At 35.3% G+C, this 23,850-nt stretch overlaps 1 long non-coding RNA gene across 5 annotated transcripts in view; it reads left to right on the top strand.

Annotated features, from left to right (window-relative positions):
- Positions 1 to 1,165: 1,165 nt before the first annotated feature.
- The window catches only part of LOC105421397 (uncharacterized), a 28,309-nt gene continuing 5,624 nt past the window's right edge, over positions 1,166 to 23,850 (top strand). The window contains exons 1-2 of one of the 5 annotated variants that reach the window (XR_016051239.1): positions 1,166 to 1,423; positions 8,718 to 8,847. This is a non-coding gene — a long non-coding RNA (uncharacterized LOC105421397). Of the gene's footprint in view, positions 1,424 to 8,717; positions 8,848 to 13,033; positions 13,378 to 18,710; positions 18,874 to 23,850 lie in introns of those variants that run through there. The other 4 variants (XR_016051237.1, XR_016051238.1, XR_016051241.1 and 1 more) reach the window with 4 other exon arrangements.

Genomic DNA, 23,850 nt, shown 5'->3' on the forward strand with positions numbered 1-23,850 from the left:
TTAAATAAAAAATACATATAGAATGTTAAATAGTCTACCTCTCATGAATATTTGACTGAATTTTTCTTTTATTTTTTAGTAGAAAAACAAAAAGAACAAAGAAACAAAACTTAAACAGTCCTGCCACTCCTCACTCCTAACTTAAAAAGTCAAAAATTTCCATGATGCCCCGACATTTGATGATAACGCACACGACTTCAATCACGCAATTAAACAACGCATATTCATAGATTCATTGAATGTGAAATCTCTAATGTTAGTAGTTTGATCACACGGTAAGTACCAAACTCTTAACCAATTTTGGTCCCAGTGATTTACCTCAATAAAATTTTAAAATTAAAAATGTGCATCTTTTTGAACGTTTTTTTATGGCACTTTACACGACGTCCATCTTAAAGATGAATGTTCAAGAGTCAGCGAGCTCTTTCACTCATCGTAAAACTTTTTCTTGAAGGAACCCTAGTCCAATGGGTTGGTTTGGTAGCGAGGAAATGAATATACAAAAAGAAGGCGATGGGGAAGGAACCGACCATCCGGATCATGTCTTGTACACACTCAAGGTGCGGCCAGTTGCTTCAACAATATCTATCAGAGGGTCATGACATTCTATAGTTGTACATTGTCTATTTATTTTTTCGGGAAAATTTTAATTTAGGAGTAATTTTAGGACTTCAAATTTTTGAGATATAATATTTTCAATATATAGACTAACCAAACAAAAAAAAAAAACTCAAATTGCTCTCTCTATGGAGTTGAAAAAAAAAAATGCCTCAAAAAAAAAAAAACTCAAATTGCACTTTTTTGGAGGGATAGTTGGTGTGCCCTTTGCACCACGAAACATTAGAATGAATTTAAAATGTCAACCGTGTCTACTACTTTGCCACACACCTATTTGTTAACAGCGTCAACTACTTTGTCACTCACCTATACGTCAGTAGTGTCTACCTTAAACTGGTAAATTTCACGATTTTCCTACCTTAAACATGATCATATTATTCTATAAAATCCCTAAACCATAAAACACCGTAATCTATAGCCTCATCCTGTTATCCAGTATTTTTGCAAATCTTGTGGATTTAATAGTTATCCAATATTTTTAGTAGTTATCCATTTAGCTGGGCAAATCTGAAATAAGAGATAGAGAAGAAGTTGGGAAGAAAAACTTATGCAAAACCCTAGATCTAGAGATGGAGCAGAAGCTAGAAGAGAAACTTGTGAAAAACCCTAGATCTAAAAAAAAAAAACGTAGCAAACTCTAGCAATTAAACCTGCAACCTTAAGTTCAGATTAGATCCAAGAAAATCATTCAACCAGGATAAGACTTGGTTAATATTGAAGAGAGATATGGAGGATCCACAACGGAAATTACAACAGCAGTTCTAATATGGATGAGGCCTCAAAGCCTCGGGGTCTGCCGGACCAGGTATTTTTCTCATCTTTTTTTCCTCTTACTTTTAGTTATTCTCGTTAGATTTAGGATTTTATTCGTTTTTCATTCAATCTTTTGTGCTTTTGGATCAATGTTAGCTTTGTCATTGATCTGAGAGTAGATATGCTCGCTTTTGAGTTGATCTGGCCTCGAATCAGAATTTGATTCTCCCCACTCTCTATCACTTTTAAAAAATTGAGTTATTGGTGTTCAGATCTGAGGGATCTTTAGTCGAAAATCTCCCTGATTTGCACTGTAAATAGTTTGGCGCCACCGTGGGGCATTTTGAGCTAGATCTAGATTGTGCATGGAAGAAAAAAAGCTAAAGATCTCCTTTGAGGGCCTATGTGTTTGAAAGAAAAACAAAAGAAAAAATATAGTTTTATTTATTTGCTTCTAGCTAGAGTCTCGTTTTTTTTTTGTTTTCATAATTTGGTGCAACTTTGTTTTCTTCTCTCTCGCTACCTCCATCAATTTTGCATCTTTGGTTTCTTGTTTACATTAATTTTTTTTAAAAAAAACAGTTGTGACCGTGTCAATTGTGTGTTATTGATTAAGACTCACAAGTCATATTTGACAATGATAGCAATTTGAGGACTCTTTGATTTTGTTTCCTGGTCTTGGATTTTATTATGTTAAGAAAGCACTCGTTTTGCAGCAAATTAGACTCCTTTTCTTTCCTTTTTTTTTTTTTTTTTTCTTTTTGCGTGAGTGCTTAGATGGGATCTTTTTAGAATTTAGAGGTTTTTTTGGGTTTTGGAACTATTACTGGGCTTTTCTTTTTTAAAGCTAGTTTATATGATTAGAGAAAATTGCGAGTTTAAAGAGAGAAACAGGAAGATCAAGTATTCCCTGATCCTATTTTGGGAGTGTTTTTGAAGTGTGATTTGTAGCTTTGGTGATGAAACTTTTTTCTCTCTTATATTTTTATTGGTCTTTGGGATTATTATGGTGGTGGGATAGTCATTATCAGCCTCAAGAATTCAAAATGGCTTCAAGAGAATCTCACGCTCTCGTGATTAATAAGTGGGACATTATCTCTTCATTTTGCTGCATTATCTTTTCATTTTGTTGCAAATATCTTCAATATGAGTTTGTTTTTATCATTAGAAGGCTAAGGTGTTGTTGGTCCTGATAAACAGGACTCGTCTCTCTCACCCGTCCCGTTCAAGGGGAAACCTGACCAGTTCTAGATAGGATCATCATCAACGATTTCCGATCCAAATTGGGCGCTGAATTTTCAACCTTGGCTTATACTAATGTTTTAATTTGGAAAGTGCAGTCGGAAAACTGTCGAGTCTAGATCAGTGATTCAGATCGAAGAATCGGTCAAATCGGCCGGATGTAGACTTTTTTTTTTTTTTCAAAAATTCATTAAAATCGCTAAAAATAATGTCTTTTTAGTTTCCAAAGAAAATGGGGTATTATATTTTGTATTTTCATTATTTTACAAAAAATATAAATCTTGAAATTTCTTTTCTTGCATGTGTCTATTGATACTAATTTTGCACTTTAACATAAAATTTTGATGTTCATTTTGTGTTTAATAAAGAAATGATTTATTTTCAAAGTCATAATCGCCTTGGTTAGATGATGAATCCATAAAAAAATTAAAAAATAAAAAATCCATTTCTAAAATCCTTTATTTTAAGGGAAAATTACTAAATATATCTCAAAATAAGCTTTTTAGATCTTCTACCCCCACCTTAATATTTTTTTACCCTTCTTTTTAAAAAATCAACTTTCAACTTTCCTTACTAAAACCCTCAACCCAAAAAACGATGAGTTAAAGACAATTTTACCCACGTTTTGACCTTTACCCATTACCCGTTATCCCTCTCGTTAACCCATTTAGTCTACCGATTCCTCTATTTTCCTGACAACTGCTTCCTCAGGGTTTTTACCCATTCCTCTAGTTTTCTCACGGCATTCTCCGTTTCTCTATTTTCCTCGGGGCTTCTTCCTCACCTCTTTCCCCTCTTTTTCTTCCCACTGGATTTCCCTCTCCCCACCATATTTCCCTCCGTCCCCACAAATGGAGAGAGAATCTTTCTCTCTCCGTTGACTTCCTCACACTAATCGAAATCAAATCTCTCTATAGACAAAATAAATTACATAGGAAATTCCAACCGAATATAGAAGTATTCTCTCTCTATAGGCAAAATAAATAATATAGAAAATTCGAACCCAATATAGAAGTATTTTAGAGATAGATGAGAGGAGAGAGAGTGTCTCTGTGTGTTAGAGAGAGATAGAGGGAGATTTTGTACAATATAGAAGTATTTTAGAGAGAGAAAGAGAGAGATGGAGATTTCATACAATAGAGGTACTCTAGAGAGAGAAAGATGGAGATTTCACACAATAGAGGTATTATAGAGACAGAGATTTCAGACAGCACAGAGAGAGAAGGTTCTTTGGTGAAAGAAAACCAGTATTTATAGCAAACAAAGAATGAAGGAAGAAACCAAGAACTTGGAGCATTTTTGGGGGATCCGGCATTTTTTTAATGCACTCCGGAGATCACAGTCCAGCATTTATGAAACGCGCTCCGGCAAAATTAAAACTCACTCTGGCATTTTTTGAAATCACTGCGAAGATTTAGTTCACTGTAAAAAAATCAGTCAGGCACTTCGAAAAAGCGCTCCGGCAAAATTAAAAATCACTTTGACGTTTCTTGAATCCACTCAGGAGGTTGATTCACTTTTAATAGGCACTCCCGAATCTAAAAAATGCGCACCGGCAAAACTAAGAAGCACTCTAGCATTTTCTGAATGCACTCTAGAGAATGTTCACTCTTAAATAAGCACTCCGGCAACATTAGAAAACACTCCGGCATTTGCTGAAAGCACTCCGGAGATTATTTCATGGTAAAAATGCAATCCGACATCTATAAAAAGCACTCCTGCAAAACTAAAAGGCACTTCGGAGATTGATTCACTGTTAATAGTCAGTCTAGAATCTAAAAAACGAGCATTGGCAAAACAAAGAATACACTCCGGAGAATGTTCACTCTTAAATAAGCACTCCGGCAACATTAGAAAGCACTCCAGCATTTGTTGAAAGCACTCCGGAGATTATTTCACGGTAAAAATGCAATCCGACATCTGTAAAAAGCACTCCGGCAAACTAAAAGGCACTCCGGAGATTAATTCATTGTTAATGGCCAGTCTGGAATCTAAAAAACGCGCACCGGCAAAACTAAGAAGCACTCCGACGATATGTTTCCTGGATACACAGGCACTTTAGTCCAGCGTGATATTCGATCTGGCATATTGTGTTTTCATATATCATAAGCACTCCGGTGAATAATAACCGCGGTTCGGTGTTAATGGAAATTAGGGTCCGTCCGTAGGATTTGATCGCACATTCAATGTACAGGAAGGGGTATTTTTGGTATAAAAAAAAGCATTTTTTCAGTTGGGGGGTTTAGTAAAGAAAGTTCATTTTTTTAAAAAAAAGTATAGAAAGATTAAAGTGGGCGTAGTAATTTTTTCTTCTTTTAACATGGTTTAACAATCGAACAGAAGAGAAGAACGGAAAGTTGTTAACCCTTGGTCTCACATCGGATATATGGCAGGGATAAAGAGCGCCAAAGTACTTTAGAAAGGGGAAAGGGAGGCAAGGATAAAGAGCGCCAAAGTACTTTAGAAAGGGAAAAAGGGAAACCGTGTCATAGGTGCTCGGTGGAGGTGTTGGTGGGGCCCAATATTGGTGAGCCAGTGGTGCTAGAATTTCAAAATATTGAAAATTGTGCAAAAAAAAATATTACAATTTTGAAGTGGTACGATATGGATCCGAATAAGTACATGTTGGCTTGAATAGGCCGATTTTAGGTGGACAGAGTTCGTCCTTGATATATTTCGAGAACCAATTTGTATATAACAATTTTTTATCCGTTCGATTCAGATCAATAATTTTCAAATCTTAATTAATATTACTGTTTTGAAACCCAACGATTTTTTATTTAGGTTGCTAATCTGGATGCCGAATCGTTCGTGACCGAACAAGTTCTATAATTATGAATCGTGGTCTGTTTCCCTCCTAAAAAATGCCTACCGTACTCCCTCCTCCTCTTTTTTTTTTTCTTTATATTATTTATTCTTTAAAAGATTGGTTTATACTAATAATCCCGTATACCAGGGATGAAATCCCATGTACCCCAGGGTTTATAAAAATGGTCGAGTAACCTCTTAATCCTTGTTTCGCATTTTCTTTACCAAAAATATCCTCTCTTTTTTTCTCTTATTTCCTATTATCCAAAGTATTTTTCCTTTCTCTTTGTAATCCCATAAACTCTCACTCCCATAAACCCTCCCTACTTTCTTTCTCTACCCCGTTACCTCGTCCCCTTTCTCTCTGTATCCCCGCCTTCCTCCACACTCTACCATGTCACCCCTCTCCCTTTCTCCCTCTACGTTGTTACCTTTCTATTATTTGTCTCTCTGTATCCATGCCTTCCTCCACTCTCTACCATATTACCCCTTTCCCTTTCTCCCTCTATGTTGTGACCTTTTTATTATTTGTTGGAGTAAATAACAATTACTACCTCTCTCGCTCTCCATGGGGTTGAGAGTTGACGGTATTAAAAGGAAAGCTATAAGGACTGCAGGGAATAAGTGGAAAATAAAAGAAAAATTTGTATAGAACTATAATTTTTCATATTATTTCATGATAGACTCTCATTCCGTTTTTCTTTCAAGCGACTTAAAAAAACCCTTAAAAATTTCATTGTACCCTCTCAACTCTTATCTCCCATTTTAATCACTTTTGATCATAAAAAGTATAATGATCCTGAAGGATCCTCCTCCACCCATATGTGTAGGACCTCAAAGAATCATCATTAAAGTTGGCACGGATCTTTAAAAAAATTATCACATGGATGTGAGACTTGACTTTTCTAGAGATTTGTGCCAACTTTAATGGTGATCTTTTGAAGTTCCTACACATGGGTGGGAGAGGGTCCTATATGATCATTGTTCTTATGAAAATTAGCCCCAACATATCTTTTTATATCATTTCAAAAAAAAGAGGGTAAAAAAGTTTTTTGATTGAAATTGTATAAAAAGATTTGTTGGGGCTAATGTTTTTGGTCAAAAGTCAATAAACGAGTAAGATGGGTATGGTGAAATCTTTGCTGTTTCATGCCGTTTGAAAGTAAAATGGAATGAGGGTTTACTATTAAATGATATGAGAAATTAGGATTATATACGAATTTTTTTCAAAAATAAACCATCATTTCTTGAAAAGAAAAAAGCAAAATAGGTATTAGGGAATAGGGATTAAGGGGTTCCTCTGACCCCTTTTATAAACTTTTGTAGTGAGGGCGATCCATGGGGTTCTCTGAACGCGGGGCATATACGGGATCCTTAGTTTAAATGAGGGGCTACACGTCTTTTTGCCTTGGTATCTTTCAAAACTTGATCCGGTTCAAGTTGACACCAAAACCTTAAGGGGCCGTTTAGATCCATGGAAATAGATTACTCTAGATAATCTATTTCCATTGAAATACATTTCGAGAAAAGTATTCCTATAGAATAGATTTTGGCTGTTTGGGTGCTATATGGATGCATAACATTTTCACTTTTTTTTGTTTTGAATTTTTTTATTATATTATTCATTATACTGTCTTTTTTAAAAAAATTAAATTTGAGATAGTTTCTCTCTCTAAATATTTGTGATATTTTCTCTCTACAAATTTCAAGTAGTTTATCTCTCTAAAATTTGACATAATTTCTCTCTGTAAAATTTTAAGATATTTTATTTTTAAAATTTAAAATTTGAGATAGTTTCTCTCTCTAAAATTTTTAAGACAATTTCTCTCACTAAAAATATTTAAGTACTTTATCTCTCTAAAACTTAAAATTTGAAATAGTTTCTCTCTCTAAAAATTTTAAGTACTTTCTCTTTCTAAAATTTGATATAGTCTGTCTCTCTAATGTTTTAAGATACTTGTCTTTCTAAAACTTAAAATATGAGATAGTTTATCTCTCTAAAAATTTTGAGTTTCTCTCTTAAAATTTTAAGATACTCTCTCTATAAAACTTAAAATTTGATATAGTTTCTCTATATAAAAAGTTTCAAATACTTTCTCTCTCTAAAACTTAAAATTTGAGATAGTTTCTCTCTTTGAAATTTTTGATATAGTTTCTTTCTCTAAAAAATTTCAAGTACTTGCTCTCCCTAAAACTTATAATTTAAGATAGTTTCTTTTGATATAGTTTCTCTCTTTAAAAATTTTTAGATAATTTCTCTCTCTAAAAATTTTCAAGTCCTCGCTCTCTCTAGAACTTAAAATTTGAGATAGTCTCTCTTTAAAATTTGATAAATTTGAGATAGTTCCTCTCTCTAAAATTTGATATAGTTTATCTCTAAAATTTTAAAATACTTTCTTTCTCTAAAACTTAAAATTTGAGATAGTTTCATTTTCTAAAATTTTTGAGATAGTTCTCTCTCTAAATTTTTTTGGTACTTTCTCTCTAAAACTTAAACTTTGATACAGTTTTTCTATGAATTTTCAAGTACTTTCTCTTTATAAATTTTAAAAATTGAGATAGTTTCTCTCTCTAAAAAAATTTTAAGTACTTTCTCTCTCTCTAAAACTTAAAATTTGATATAGTTTATCTCTCTAAATTTTTGAGATAGTTTCTCTCTCAAAAACTTTTTTAGATTCTTCTCTCTCTAAAATTTGATTTAGTTTTTTTCTCTAAAATTTTAATATTTTCTCTTTAAAATTTAAAATTTGAAATAGTTTTTTTCCATAAAAATTTTGAGATAATTTCTTTATTTAAAAACCTTCAATAGTTTCTTTCTCTAAAATTAGAAATAGTCTTTTTCTTAAATTTAAAGATACTTTATCTCTAAAATGTAAAATTTGAGATTGTATCTCTCTCTAATTCATGGGGTGTTTTAGTAGAATTAATTATATTTTATAAACTGGATGTCTCTATAATAGGGAAATCTAACTAGAAATCAATTACGGAGGGTAAAGATAATGATACATATTTCTTTATTTTTGAGTCGAAATGAAAAAAACAATTATAGGCAAAAATACATTTCAGTCCCAAACTTTCAATCCAAACACCAGAAATGTGTCATTTCCAATGAAATACATTTCTGAAAATGTATTTCGAAGTATCCAAGGTGTCCCTAAGAGTTTCAACCCAAATGTTAGGGTTCACACATTGCATATTACGTATTAGGTTTTCACTCATTATAATGAGGGTAACTTGTAGGTATGGAACTATGGATTCCCAATGTTCACATTCAACTTTTTTCTCATCGCGTGCAGTCGACTTCCGAGCATGATACTACTTCGTAAAACTTATGCTCCATGAGGTCAATAATGGTGGCCACTTGGCAGCTTGCTAGGGTCTCAACATACATGCATGAATTGCGATGGAAAACCAGATGAAGTTAAGGTATGTAAATGAATTTGATCGTGTATTAGTTAAGGTATGTAAATGAATTTGATGGTGTATTTTTTTTTTTGTTGGGTTTCTATAGCCATTAAAGGTCTTACGAGAGCACCCAATCAATATTGAGTGAAACAAAGAATTCTAGTGGGAGTGTGGTCTTGACGGACCAAGAGATTGTGATTCAAGGGACCAAGAGATTATGGTCCAGAGGGACTGAGAGACAAATTCTATTTGATGATAGATGATACTCAAACTTGGCTTGATGTGCTAGGCGAGTCGTGTTGGAAAACCCTTAATGCTTGAGCACAAAACAAAACCGATGATGGTTTAAAGTGTCATCCCTTGATAAGATCAGAGTTGCCCAAGAGAGTGAGCCAAGTGACTCTTGTGTGATGGTAGGCCTCTAGAGACAAGGTTCACAACCTCATCACTAAACCATCACGCGACATGTACATACGATAACCGTATCGAAAAAAAAAGTCATCCTCGAAGGTCAAGTATGTATATGTGCGAGAGAATACCCCTATGTACCATTAAGCTGTTGTTGTATCAAGTCTATGTGACATTGAACTCGTCTCTAGGGGAGAACTGTAATCTATAGACTGGGAACGTGTTCATTTGCCTATTGGCTGACTTTGGTAGCCCAATCATGTGGGTCATGGGAACTGATGGGTTAGTATGAGAGAGCAACTGCATATTATAGTCCACAGTAGAAGATGAAATGCTTTAGCGATATTATAATTCTTAAACCAAGTTAGTTATGATTCCCATGAAAATTATTTGGAATTGTTTATTTTGATATTAAATGATTTTTAGGTTGATTATTTGAATTTTTATAAATCTTCGGATATTTTATTTTACATTATAAATTTATAAATAAAGAGATATTCCATTTTTAGTATTTATATATTTAGTGAGAAAATTTCTTTATTCATAATCTTCTAAAAATTATTTTAATAATTTTATAATTCATCAACATTTTAGATGGCCCATGGGTGGCCACGAAGTCCATCATCGTGATGTGAGTGGGCCCCATGGGTGGCACACCCTACTTAGTGGGAGGGATTTTCTTATTTTCTAAATCAAAGCAATCAATCAAGTTGTAAATTTATGGAAATTATTTTTGCAAATATTTTGATTGAAACAAAAATGGAATGTTTTGAAATTAAAGAGTTTTGATTTCAATAAAAAAATTATATGTAATAAAATTATGGAAAATAAATGTAAATATGATATTATTTTTTATATTTTATTATTTAATGGTATTAGATTTAAGAAGCTGAAAGATAAAAGTCTTGCACCTTCTTTTGAATCATGATGGCTGATTTAATAATTGTAATGCGATTTAATAATTGTAATGCTCAAATCTCTCACCTCATAGGTATCATATGATCAATGGTTTGGATCTAATCTCTCTAAAGATGGTTAACCCTAAAGAAACCCTAATCCTAAATAGGAGTTCTCTCTTTAATCTCTACCCCTCATCTCTTCTCTCTCTACTATCCGTTGGGGTCCAGATTTTTTTTCTCTCTCATCTCTTTAAGTTAGTTCTCCATCTCTTTCTCCATTAGTATAAGCAAAGTAGGGGATACGCCCCAAGCTAGGTGCAAGCAAGAGGGGGCACACCCCTCTACTAGACATTAGGGTCTAGGCTATGCTCATAGATGTTCCATTGCTCTCGTATTGACAATTGGGGTCTAGGCTATGTTCATATATGTTCCATTGCTCTCATATTGATAAAGGTTGTAGTCAAGGCTTTCTCATATATTTATAATGTAGGGTGTACTAAGTCTAGTTAAGATAATCTTTCGATATCTTTTTTTTTTTTTTTGCAGTATTTTTTTTTTTATATTTTTTTATTCTCATAAGCATTGTGTTGATTTTATTCATTGAATAAAAGAAGTTGTAATTAGCGACAATTGAGATACCTTCCAACATCTTGTTTTTTGGTTTGCAGTATACATAGCAGTGTGTTGATTTAATTCATTGAATAAAATAAGTTGTAATTAGTGACAACAAGTGATAAGCATTTTGGTTATTTATTTGTTTATTTCAAATAAGTTTTATTGTATTTGAACCATTTTGGTGAGAAGAAAAAATTAAAATCTATATGTATCATGCTAGATCACCCTGTCCAAATTTCATTTTTCAATCTTTTTATTATTAATACAAATTTGTTTATCGGCCCTTATCCCCACTGATTTACAAATCTAGGAAAAGAAATCACGAATGTATCCGGTATATGGGACGAAGGAAGGAAGACCCTTAAAGCCGAATTTTCCGTCTAGAAAGAATACATAGCAGTCTATTAAAACTAGAAAATAAAGTTTCTAAAGGCTAAATGGATTTTTAATTCCATGATTATTCTTAAGCAGGCATGCCCAAAGGCACAAAAGTACAGTAATTAATTGAAGGCCTAGTCATATATTCTTGCACAAAAGTTATAGGAGCAATGTTCTAATGCGACGGTTATATCATAGTATAATGTAACGACACTTCTAAAAAACCATGTTTGTGGTATTTGCATGACCTTAAATTTTGTACATATACTTTCTTCATCTTAATAATTAATCCAAAAAAAAAAGAATTCAATTTGAACCCTAGATATGGTCAAAATAAGTCCCCTCCAAAAATGAATATATACCATTCATTTTGTGAATTTCAAGATCTTAGCCTTTATAAACTCAAAATCATTTTTTTCTTTTTTAACATCATTTATCTAATGATAATAAAACCATCTAAAAAAATTGGAAATGAAAAAATCCTTCTAAAGCTAGATAACATCTCACCAAAAGGTTTCTATACTTCCTCTATAGCATAGATGATCTATGCTTCCCCTACCATCCAGCCGTCTAATTTTGATCAAGAGAGCCACTCACCGTTTGATTTTATATCCGACATCTCAAAGTATTTTATTTTTAGTTTTTTTTATACAAATTTTATGAATATGACATTTGGTACATTCCATCTTCTCATTGGGGTGCACCTATAAAAAAATATTAAATTTAATTTTTTGATAAAATATAATGATCAAAATATCCCTTGAAAATTTAGGGATATTTTGATCATTTTATTTTATTGGAAATATTTTTTAATATTTTTCACTAGTGCGAGTTTAATAGAGGATTTGACATCCAAAATTTAGTGTCAAAATAGTTTATAGAAAATAAATTAAAAATAAAATAGTGTAAAGACGTAACATTGTGATTGGGGAAATTTTAGCCCTCCATTCAGAATGGACGGTTGGATAAGGGGAAGTATATCAGTTTTATGCTGTAGGGGAAGCATAGAAAGCTTGCCCATGTTAAATTGGGCTAAAATAATACTTTATAGGTTGTGTTTTCAATTTTTTCTTTTTTGTAATTCATTAGAATGAAAGAGTGTATATTTCAAATTTTGAATCAAACAAATGGTCATAAGATAGTTTTTTAAAATTATTGCATCATATTACTATACAACTATACAATGGTTGGGTGAAATCATTGCCTTAGCAAAAGCCTAGTTATTCATTCGTGGAGACACTATTGCAGATTGAAGCCAGCTAAATTATGAGCAATGATTTCATGCAACTGTTGTATAGTAATATCATGCAACAACCTTAAAAGACCAATTTATTTGATCCAAATTTTTAAATATACACTCTTTTCATTCTAATGAACAATCACAAATAAAAGAAACAATTGAAAACACGACTCAGAAAGTATTTTTTTAACCCAATTAACATAGGCTATTCATTTTGGTGAGATGCTTAGATCTAGGTCGTAGAAAGATTTTTTTTATTTTCAATTTTCTTGGATGACTTTATTATCATTAGATGAGTAATGTTAGAAAAAAAACAAATGATTTTGAGTTCATAAAAGCTAAGATATTGAAATTCACAAAATGAATCGTCTAGATTCATTTTTGAAGGGGATTCATTTTGACCATACAGTTCAAATTGAATTTTTTTTTTTTGAGAATTAATTATTGAGATGCAAAGATTGCGTCCGTAAAATTTGAGGTAATGTAAATACCACAAATATGATTTTTTAAAAGTCCAGTTTCGTTATTATATAATAGAACCGTTGCGATGGATCATTGCTACTAAATTATTTGTCTCACCCTAAACTGTTTTTAGAAATTGAAATCCTAAATTTTTTTTTGTATGACTACACAAAAAGAAACAAGAGTTTCAGCGTTTTTAAGAAATGAACATAGGAGGGAGAGAACGAACCTCGTCACTCTACAGTGAGAGAGAAGCGAGCAATAAACATGAACCCACAAGGAACAATTATTTGGTAGAGAGAGAGAGAGAGAGGGGAAAGCAAGAAGCTTGAACATTGGGGGTTAAGAATCCATCTGCTTCAAGCAGTGGTGGTGGTGGTGGGATGCGTTCCTGGCCATCGACGACATCGGTTTCATCTTCAGGGAAGAGGATACAAAAGGACATGGCTGATTTCAACTCCCAGCCTCCGCTGGTTGCGCTGCTGCCCCCAAACGCGATAATCTCTACCACTGGGTCGCCACCATCTTCGGTCCACAAGGCCAGTACATGTACCATACATATGCTTCATTTATTACACAATGTCACAAGTCTATAGTTGGGAACATGATTTATGTAGTGGACCATTACCATGATTCATGTAGTGGACCCCAAATAGTTGGGACAGGTATCTAACGCTGATGATGAGGAAGTACATTGTCAATTATGAAAAGCCTTTTAAATTAATAAGAAGATGTATCATTGGATAATTGGATTTAATTGCTTCTTAAGAAACTATAGCTTACAAAATAACATTGATTTGGATAGAGTTGAATGTTCAATAATCAGTGTGAATATCGTGGTTTTGTGTGCAAGGAAAGATAAATTCCTTTGAGTTTGAGATCATGTCTTGCTATGAGCAAAATAGTATTTCATTTTTTTTGCTTTGCATTTTTTTTTTATTTGGTGAGAATGGATATACTACCTTGATATGCACAGGGATCGCCCCATCGTAGTACCCTTCTTGAATGTGCACAAGGTAACTTTAGAGTTTTAGTGGGATCTGGTTCATGAGTCCTGTTAACTACTATCTAAATCTTAGTTATTATCATAACTGACGACTCCCACAACCTTCTTTAAACTAGCCTTCGGGCTAGTTTGGAATCCTTCCCAAAAACATGTGTCAGCATTATTTTAGGTAGAGTACAGCATGTAGTCAATGGAAAAATACATATCCTGAGAGAAGCCATTTGGAAACTCCTGGTTCATTGAATTCACTCACAAAAGGGGTATCTACAATCTTTGTGAGTGGACGAAAATGACGGAAAACCTTCTTTCATTTAGAATGTAGTTTGACATGTGCAAAGCACATTTTGCAGGGTCTACATTTCTATTCGTAGATGATGCAGAACGAGGGGTCGGAGTTTCTTTCACTTGTTGATCTTAAGTGACTCTTACATATCATATATTTCAAAAAAAAAAAGAAAAAAAGTGACTCTGGCATTGCCTGAACATCAGATTACAGTTGTACGTGATGAAACTATTTGGGTAATGTCAGGATATGAAGGTTGATGATGAATACAATTATATTCTTGGATGCATCCCATGGGATTTATCTTTGAAGATGGCACATCATAATGCCCTTCTTGATTGCATGCTGCAATGGTTAGCAATCTCCATGAAAAGAATGTGTCAACTAAGACATTTAAACCCGAGAAGTAGTTTTTGCCATTATTACAAGCATTTATTCACCTTATGAGTTATGGGACTTGGGATCTGTAGCAAAACTAGAACATGTACTACCATAATTACTATCGATTGTGAGATACTTTGCTAATTGCTGCTGAAGAAAAGAATGGTAGCAAATATTTGTATGATGTGAGTGTAAATTGGTTAGAGAATTAATATAATGTCTTTGTTCGACAATCATGACTCGAGCTGCCAATTCATGACCTTCCCTTCTTGGCTAATTCTCAAATGAAGTATATCAATGAAAAATGGGGATCATGTTTTAAAATATAGGAAATATAGATATTCCAGTTTCCAACAGATTTAAGAATATGTGGTAGGGTCATAATTTAAAAAAATTCAAATTCGAGACAAGTTTTCAATCATGAATAACTTTTGCTAGGAGTTTCAGAAATGGTAATGATTATTTCCTATGTAACTTCATTCATTCATTATATGAGAATACTGAATGTCATTGAAACGATTCATCTTGATGCATCCATGTGCTACTTGTGAAGTTGTTAGTTTGAAGGATCCCTTTGGGGTTTCTAACTTTTTCTTCTTTCAACAACTGCAAAAGCTTTTGAATTGTGGGAGATGCAAAGGTGCACTTCCGTTTTCCGATGGGCCTTTGATTCATTATGTTGTTGTTGGTTAGCACACTAAAACCCTGTCTGAACATGTTATTGATCTTGGAGAAAAGTAGACAGCATCCATGAGTATTTTGTGTTATATAATTATCAAGCGCATCCTGATTGAGATGTAGGCCTGCTAAAGCCCATGGTGGGGAAGAGCACATGCCATGTAGTAGCTCATAAACTTCAATTTGTGATGAATTCATCTTCCTAAAGGTTTGGACAATGCCTAATCAGGGTTCCATCTCCCCATCCCAGAAATACCCGAATCCCAGTGGTCTGCCTCTATCATCAAAACACAACTTAGCTCATTTTCTTGGCAGAGGAGAAACCTTTGTTTATCCCTCATGCACTTGCAAACTGAGACTTGATCATGGCTTTGGTGTTTTTTGAAGTAAGAAATAGACCCTAGAAGTTAAAAGAAGGTATCCTGAGCAATTGCATTCTTTTGAACTAAGAAATAGACCAGGCAGTACTTGATGAGGCCATGAGAAGGATGGGCTTTGGGCCTAAGTGGAGAGGGTGGATTAGAGGCTGCATTTCTAGCCCTATCTTCTCAGTATTATTCAACAGCTCCCCCAAAGGCCTTTTCTCGGCTTCCAGAGGACTTTGCCAAGGAGATCCTCTCTCACCTTTCCTGTTTGAGGGGTTTTAAATCTAGTAACCTTGGCCAGCATATCTCCCACCTTCAATACGCAGAAGACACCCTAGTTTTCTGCGATGCACCATTCAATAGTTGGATACTTACGGATTTATCTTAAATGTTTTGAGATGGCAATGGGGTTTAAGGAAAATCTCATCAAGTCCAAGATGATGGGGGTTTGCACTAACCCTCCTTTAGTCCAGTTCCTGGCTGGAAGGTGGGGTTGCTCGGTGGAGAAACTTCCCTCTTTTTATCTTGGTCTTCCCCTTTGCCTAGGGATGCCACAAGTTTCACATTGGAGCCATATAGTCGATAAATTTGATCGAAGATTTGTGGGTTGGAAAGGAAGATTCTTGTCCAAGGCAGGAAGACTTATCCTCATCAAAGCCACTCTGGCTAATACTCCCCTATTTCAGATGTGTTTATATCGTATCCCAGCCTCTGTAGCCGCTAGAATGAAGAGGATGATTATGAACTTTCTCTGGTCTGGAGAACATGATAACAACTATCATCTCATCGCTTGGCCCAAACTGTGTATGCCTAAAACCCAGGGAGGGCTGGGGATTCACAATCTCAAGGCCCATAACAGTGCCCTCTTAGGCAATTGGTGGTGGAGGTATGCTAGACAGCCAAATCAACTTTGGAGAGAGGTGATCAAGCATAAATATTGCTATGGGGTCAACCACTGGACTCCCAACTGTAGGACTAATGGAGCCATATCCAGGTTTGCGAGATCCCATAAACATTTCTCTGGTTTTATACATTTTTGCCCAAGGGAAGGGTCAAGGATGTTATTTTGGGATGCTAAATGGGTGGGTCGCAGACCATTGCGAGAACTCCTAACCTCTATCGGTTAGCAAGTGATATCCATTAGACTGTGGCTGAAAATTTTGGTCTCACAGGCTCTCTTCGAACCTGGTCGCCAAATTTCAGGAGGCCCCTCAGTGACCATGAGCTTGATGGCTTCAGGGCCCTGGCAGTAATCCTCCAATCGGTGGTCCTCCCTATTTCAGGTGAAGACAGGATCATTTGGGGACCTTCCCCCTCGGGGACTTTCTCAGTATCTTCTTACAACTTCACCCTTTTGCCCAACCCCATAGCTGTTGGCCCTTGTCCCACTGTTTTATCTAAAGCCTGGAACACCTTTGCATCCCCTAGGATCCAAGTCTTTTGTTGGATAGAATTCACGAGAGGGTGTTGACGGTAGACCTCCTCCAAAGGAGAGGAATGCAGTGCCCCAATAGATGTGCAATGTGCTTCGAGGAGGAAACAAATGCTCACTCATTCCGCCACTGTGAGTTTGCTAGAAGTTTATGGACAGTTGTATTATGCCTCTTTCAGTACTCGTGGGTCACTCCAAGCTCTGTCCCTCAGTTGTTCCAAGCCTACCTCTCCTCGTCTTGGCCTAGGGCAGGAAGAGAGCTTTGGAAAGCCCCCACTTCTGCCACCTTGTGGATGTTATGGATTTAAAGAAATTACAGAATTTTCATAGGAGAGAGATCCTCAATAGCGCCATTGGTTGACAAACTCACGAACTTAGTGGCCTTTTGGGGCTCCAACCACTAACGTTTTTATGACTACCCGTCTACCAACTTCCATAGGTATTGGTCAAACCTTCTCTTTTGTGTCGCATCCCAGAGCTTCACGGCCATCTCAGTGGAAGCCACCGGAACCTGGTTCGATGGCTGCTCCATTGGGAAATCTGGCCCTTTGGGAGTTGGTGGCCTCTTTAGGACCAGTGAGGGGCATACTTTGCTTGCCTTCTCCTACCCTATCGGTGTTGCAGACTCTACCCTGCGATGGAAATCCTTGCAACATGCAGCAAGACTAACAAAGATTAGATGACAAAAGATTTATTAGGTAAGAAGTTGTAGTTCTTTTTTAGCACGGACAACTGGATTGGGACGATCTGATTGTTTGAGGCCTTGAAGGCTATGTTTCAGTGACAAGGACAGGGACACACTTTGTCTAACACTGCCCACCATAAAGTTTATGTCGGTCCATACAAGTCTCACACAATACATACCTGTTCACCTATTTTATTTATAAAATTAATCTATAACTTTGTAATAATAAATTTAACATAAAAAGTAAGACGTGTGTTTAAACCATAGACAAGTGTGCCCAGTATTGTAGACTTTCATGCTCAATATGTTGAGCACCTAGAGTTAGTGGGTGGCAATGGACCCAGACCTGACCCGGCACCTGGAGATCGGACCTGACCCAGCGGCTGATGACCGAACCCGACCAGGGTCCGGGTATGGGAAAAAAAATTTGACTTGGCAAGTTGGGTCTGGGTCCAAGATTTGGACCTGAAATCTATTCGGGTCCAGGTCCAAGTCCGGGTCCGGGTCCGGGTCCGGGTCCATGTCCATGTAGACTAGACCCGAATAGTGTTAATATATAAATAATATTTAAATAAATATAATTATATATCTTTAGTTATAATATTTAAATAATACATGTGTGTATTTAGCACAATATTTAAATATATTTAAGTATATAGATTTTTTTATTTTTGGATCGAATCCACTCGGGTTCGGTCGGGTTTGGTTGGGTACGGGTCCGACCCCGACTCATTCCCACCCCTACCTAGTGTCCTAGTATTGGAGACGAGTGTCCAAGTATTAGTGTTTTTTTTCTTTTTTCTTTTTTTTTTTCAAGGCATGCTGCAAACTTTCTCTCACCTTGTCTGACATGTGTCGAACATGCTTCTATGACAGACATATAGAACTGTGCATGATACATGTGTCATCGTAATGTAGAGGGCAATGGCACAGAAATTGGTGGATGGCAGGAGCTTGTACCATTTGGGTAAAAGGCAGGAGCATAGTTTCTCTTTTACTTGTGGTTAATGACATGATTAGCCTGATTTGCATTTAGATTAAGGTTCCCTTAGGTACAAGCTGGATGGCAGATGCAAAGGAAGATTGGTCTTCAAATGGATGTGATAATATAAGAAAGCTGATGTAGCAGTCTGGCAATATATTTGATAAATAAAACCAGCAACTCAAAGAAGAAATAGGAGAGCAAAATCCATGAAGAAGTTTCGCTTTTATGAGGTAGTAGTCACTTCAATATATTACGTGTGCTAATAAAAAGCTGGATTGTGAGCATTCTAAATTGCATTGATATTATTTGTATGTATTGGTGTGGGACGAAACATGAATCCTTATATTATTGAAGAGAACTGGGTTTATCATGTATTATATTTACTTACATATTTCAAATTATATGGGTTACCTGCACAAGAATACTACAATAGTCGTATTTTCTTATGACATGCTCATAGAAATCTTTCTAGACATAGTGTGGTTGAGCAGGATATGTTTGTTGGCAAATCGTTCTTTGATAAGTTTCAATACATCAACACAATTAAATTGTGTCAAGTTTGTTTTGTTGTTTCTCACTAAGTAAAGATTCATGTCTCAAATCATGAATTAATTAATTAGATGCTTAGAGGAAATATTTTTGGCTTTTATAATAGTTAAGGAGGACCACTGTGTGCTATGCTGCATAAGTATCTTGTTGCATTTGTGGTTTTGTAAATAAGAAAACCAAATTCCATATTTTAACCATTTGAATTTTTCACTTATTCAAAGACATCTTCTGACTGTTATCTACAGAAAAATCGATCAAGATTCAAGACATCATATAGTGAAGTCAAGTTGTTAAAATGCACATCAAATTTATCCGAATGATACCACCACAAGACTCTTATACTGTTCAAAAGAGCCCAAATGAGTTCTTGTCTGCTGACAATTGGTTATGAAAATTTTCTTCCAATTCAAAACAGATCCAATATATTATATCTTGCATACGTGCTCTTCTCTTTAAGGTTACTGGTTACATACATGTCGATTCAATGAGGCCAAACCATAGCAATTGGCTTCAATGCCTTCAAAGCAGCGACGTATAGATAGGAGTTGACAAATTAGGTTTTCACTTGTTTGGAGCCATAATCCAAAATCTTGAATTCTGAAAGCCTCAAGCATAGAAATATTTGATTTCTGAATATCATAAGGCTCTGGATTTGTTAGCGATCTATTGTAGGTCAGGCTTGTGTTCAAAAAGTAAATTCTAAGTTTAAATAATTAAATCAACAATATAAATTGACCTCATTTTGAGTTATTTATTTATTTTTGGGGACATTAGTCCTAGGGTACATTAGATACGCTGTAGTTGCATCTAATTCGTTTGTCAAATTAGAAAAACCTCTGAGCAATTGCTCACATTCCGTATACATGAAATTACGTTGAAAGAAACTGAACAAAATGGGCTTATAATATATCAGCTCTACAGCTTGCTTTGTGCTCGGGTTTGTTGGTTTGATGGTCTACAAATCTTTACAGAATATGTTGGTTTTTTTATCGATTAGGCTGTTTACTTCAGTATCGGTCCTTTCTTTGCTCTATGCTCTGCAATTAAGTTGTTTCTATTTTCTCCTAGACTCCTTCCTTTGTGTTTTGAAATTCCAAACTTTAGAGAGAGGGAAAAGTTATAGGCAGTTATAGGTCAGTGGACCATTTTACCCAACCTCTCGTTATCAAATGGGATAATCTGAATTGCGGCATGTCAAAAGTGTCTCAAATCTCACATAAGGTCCCGATTGGATGCCTACTCTTCAGAGATGCCTCTCCTAGTAGTGACACATCCTGGAAGATGTGTGTATTTTGTTCAAACAGCATCTGGAAAAAGCCCGAAAGATGCATATCCACTGTTTGGCTTTTCCGGAAGATGCATTTATCAGAAATTCTTTATATTCAAGTATTTTATTTTACTATTCTTTCACCTTATTCTTGTTTTGTTAATGATTAAAACTATATACTATTAGTGCACTTTCATTCTTTTTTTTTTTTTGTTGTTAATGTCTCTTTAATATGAATACTAATTTGTTATCATTTCCACTCATCCCGTAATACTTGTATAGAGCATTCTGCCCATGTCATATAGACCCCAGGTTTTAGGCCAATGAACAACATGTAGTAACTTGACATTGCATGGCATGAAAATAAGTTATTGTAGAAGATGGGTGAACATATACCACATCGATGTGAGCGAAAAGGGAAAAGAAATGACAAAGTCTTGATGCAGAAGTGTCTTGATAATCATGAAAATGTGGAGCTAAAAGTCTTGACATATAAGAGTTTCCATCCATATTACAAAATCTCACAAAGCATGCAAGAAGGACCAAATCCTCCTCATTTGGGTGATTCTCTCCAATAAGATGCCCATAGGCCACACGATCTCCAAAAACAATGTCCATAATATGCATAGGAGGAAAACTTTTGTTCATACTCTTGATGCCCATTCATTTCCCTGTGCAAGTACAATTACCAAAAATATACATACCATGATACATACAAGCAATTGGTCATACTGCCACTACACATAATCATTCAAAAAAAAATATTACCTTCACATACGCCTCCCAAGCTGACCTAATTATCATCCTCCTCCCATCAAATCCAAAATCAGACTGGGCAATGAATTTTTTTATCTGTCTATAGATTATTGTTAATTGTTTAATTCTCCATTTTACCCTATCCCTACTGAACCCAGGACCATGTTGGGCAGACATAATGGAGCCTCAATCCATACATTCCTTGAGAACAACCCATCAATCCTCATACCTTTTTCCACTTGCTCAACCATGAGCTCCAGTAGGGTATCATCCTATTGGGGAGTCCATTGGAGTGTCATCCTGTTGGGCAGTCCATACATCACAATTTAACCAACAAACTCCCATTCAAATGACATGTAAGTGCTCAATGGTATCATGAAATATCATCTAATACGTTTCAATTAGCATTGGATGGCCAAATGCCCTTGGCAACATTTGTCCACAGTTAAGTGCAGAGTCCTCTGTTTTGGTTGTGGTAGATGTGTATGTATGAGTTTTATGCTCAGACTTATAAGGGGCTTTTGCCTGCAAACGAATATATTTGAGTATATTTGGACTTGATTTGATAAAAAGCAGTCCATGATTCAGAGTATAAAACTGAGTATAGTTCTCAACGTGGTCAAGCGGCAGGACGTTTGTTTTTTATCCAAAACAACATTGTCTTAATATGGTTATTAGCGAGTATATTTGGACTTGATTTGATAAAAAGCATTCCATGATCCAGAGTATAAAACTGAGTATACTTCTCAACGTGGTCAAGCTGCAGGACGCTTAATTTTTATCCAAACAGCAGTGTTTTAATATGGTTATTAGCCTTTGTGGTCATAATTATACAAATTTTAAGTTGAATTGCTTTGGAAGTTTGAAGATTAAATTGTATGAAACTGGCCCATCGGTTAGGCTGCAGTTAAGGTATTTGGGCTGCTGAATGACTTTAAATCACTCAAATATGTCTGTAGGTTATACTCAAAACGGTATTCTTGATCATTTTGATCATGTTTGAGTTGATTTTAAAGCTCATTACTTTGAAAATCATCGGTTTAGACCCATTCTTGTGCTTTGATCACTTTGGATCCATTTGAAAGTTTGGTATTTTTCATCCAAGCTATGATTTGGATCCTTATTGATCAAAATAGGCTTGTTTAATAGATTTTGGCTCTCTATTTTGTGGTAGAGATGCTTGCATTTTGACAATGGTTAAGCCCTTTTGAGCTCAAGTTATCTTTTAACTACTGGGTGATTTGAAAACCAACCAAACAGTTGGTCTGGAACTGGGAATACTCTATGCTTGTAGGCCCATATGTTCAGAAGAATAATTTGGCATTCAGAAATTTGTAATGAATTTCAATTGAGCTCTAATAGTTTAATCAAATCCAGACTTGAATAGTAGGGTGAATTTCTTAGGCAATTCAAAATCTCTAAAATTTATCTCAATAATAAACAAAAATATAAATTGGGAATGTTTTAGGTTCAAGCATATATTATTATCGCAGATAGAAGTAGCCCTTTGTCTCTTTGCTGAACACAAACTCGTTCATTCTGACCCTGTATAGAACATTTTGTTTAAGCATATGGTTACTGTGTGAGATATTTTTATTGCATGGAGCTTAGATGTTCTTTTAACATTGATTAAAAAATGCTTGTACATGTATATTTCCCGTAAAAATTACTCTAGATATAAAAGACTCTGCTAGTGTAATATATCCAACAAGCTAGGCCATGCAGGTGGTTTTGGTTAGAGGTTTTGGAGTTTCTATCCTGCATGACTCCACGAGCTCATTAGACTCCCTACGAATGTGGCGAAACTCTCTCTTGCTCATGACTATAAGAAGATAAAAAATCTCATCAAACACATTCTGATACTTCAACAAGGTTCCCTACTACTTTCCTAGGTTATTATGGTAATAAAATCCCCTCTAATGGTTATGTTCTTCCCTCTGGAATGTTGGTTTCTGAGTCTGGATGGGCATTCTGCCCTCTGCTTCATTTGAGATGCACTCTTGTAGAGGACCCGAATATGTAATATTTCTCTCTTTGATGCTCTCTCACTAGTCCTCCCACTCTTACTCTCCCTACATTGCCTCTCAAAGTTCCATTGAAGTTGAATTTCAAAAAGCCTTCAGGAGGTTGCACCCAATTGGGAGATTAAGTCTTGAAGTCATACATAAAGTACACCCAAAACTGTTTTCTAGATTGGCCCAGGAAGCTACAGTAACTTTGATGTGTTATTGCTATGATCCTCCCCTATGTGCTTATCACATTGAAGCGCCTGTTACTGTGCAGGCACAGATTTTAGAGTTAGGCCACTGCAAGCAGTTTGGATAGGAGGAGCATTAAAAAATAAAAAAAAATTGTTGCTTAAAACGTAGATTGTGTAACTCGAAATATTGTACGAGTACTAGGATAAGAAGATCATTTTAGCTCTTTTTTTGACAGCTGTAGTATGTGCTTATAAACCGATGCATATACTAGTTATGTGCTTAGGTGTGACAGTAGGAGATAAATGATGTTGTCATATTTCTGGTGCATGAATTTCGTATTTCTGGTCTTTACTAAGTAGCTGAATGGGGCCTTACAGGTGAGTGTAAAGTTATATACTCAGGACCTGGAGGGTCTGATTGTGGTGGAGGGGGAT

This window comes from Amborella trichopoda, chromosome 3 (assembly GCF_054954075.1).
Source record: "Amborella trichopoda isolate Santa Cruz 75 chromosome 3, AtrichopodaSantaCruz75HAP2 v2.0, whole genome shotgun sequence".
NCBI classification, from domain to species: Eukaryota; Viridiplantae; Streptophyta; class Magnoliopsida; order Amborellales; family Amborellaceae; genus Amborella; species Amborella trichopoda.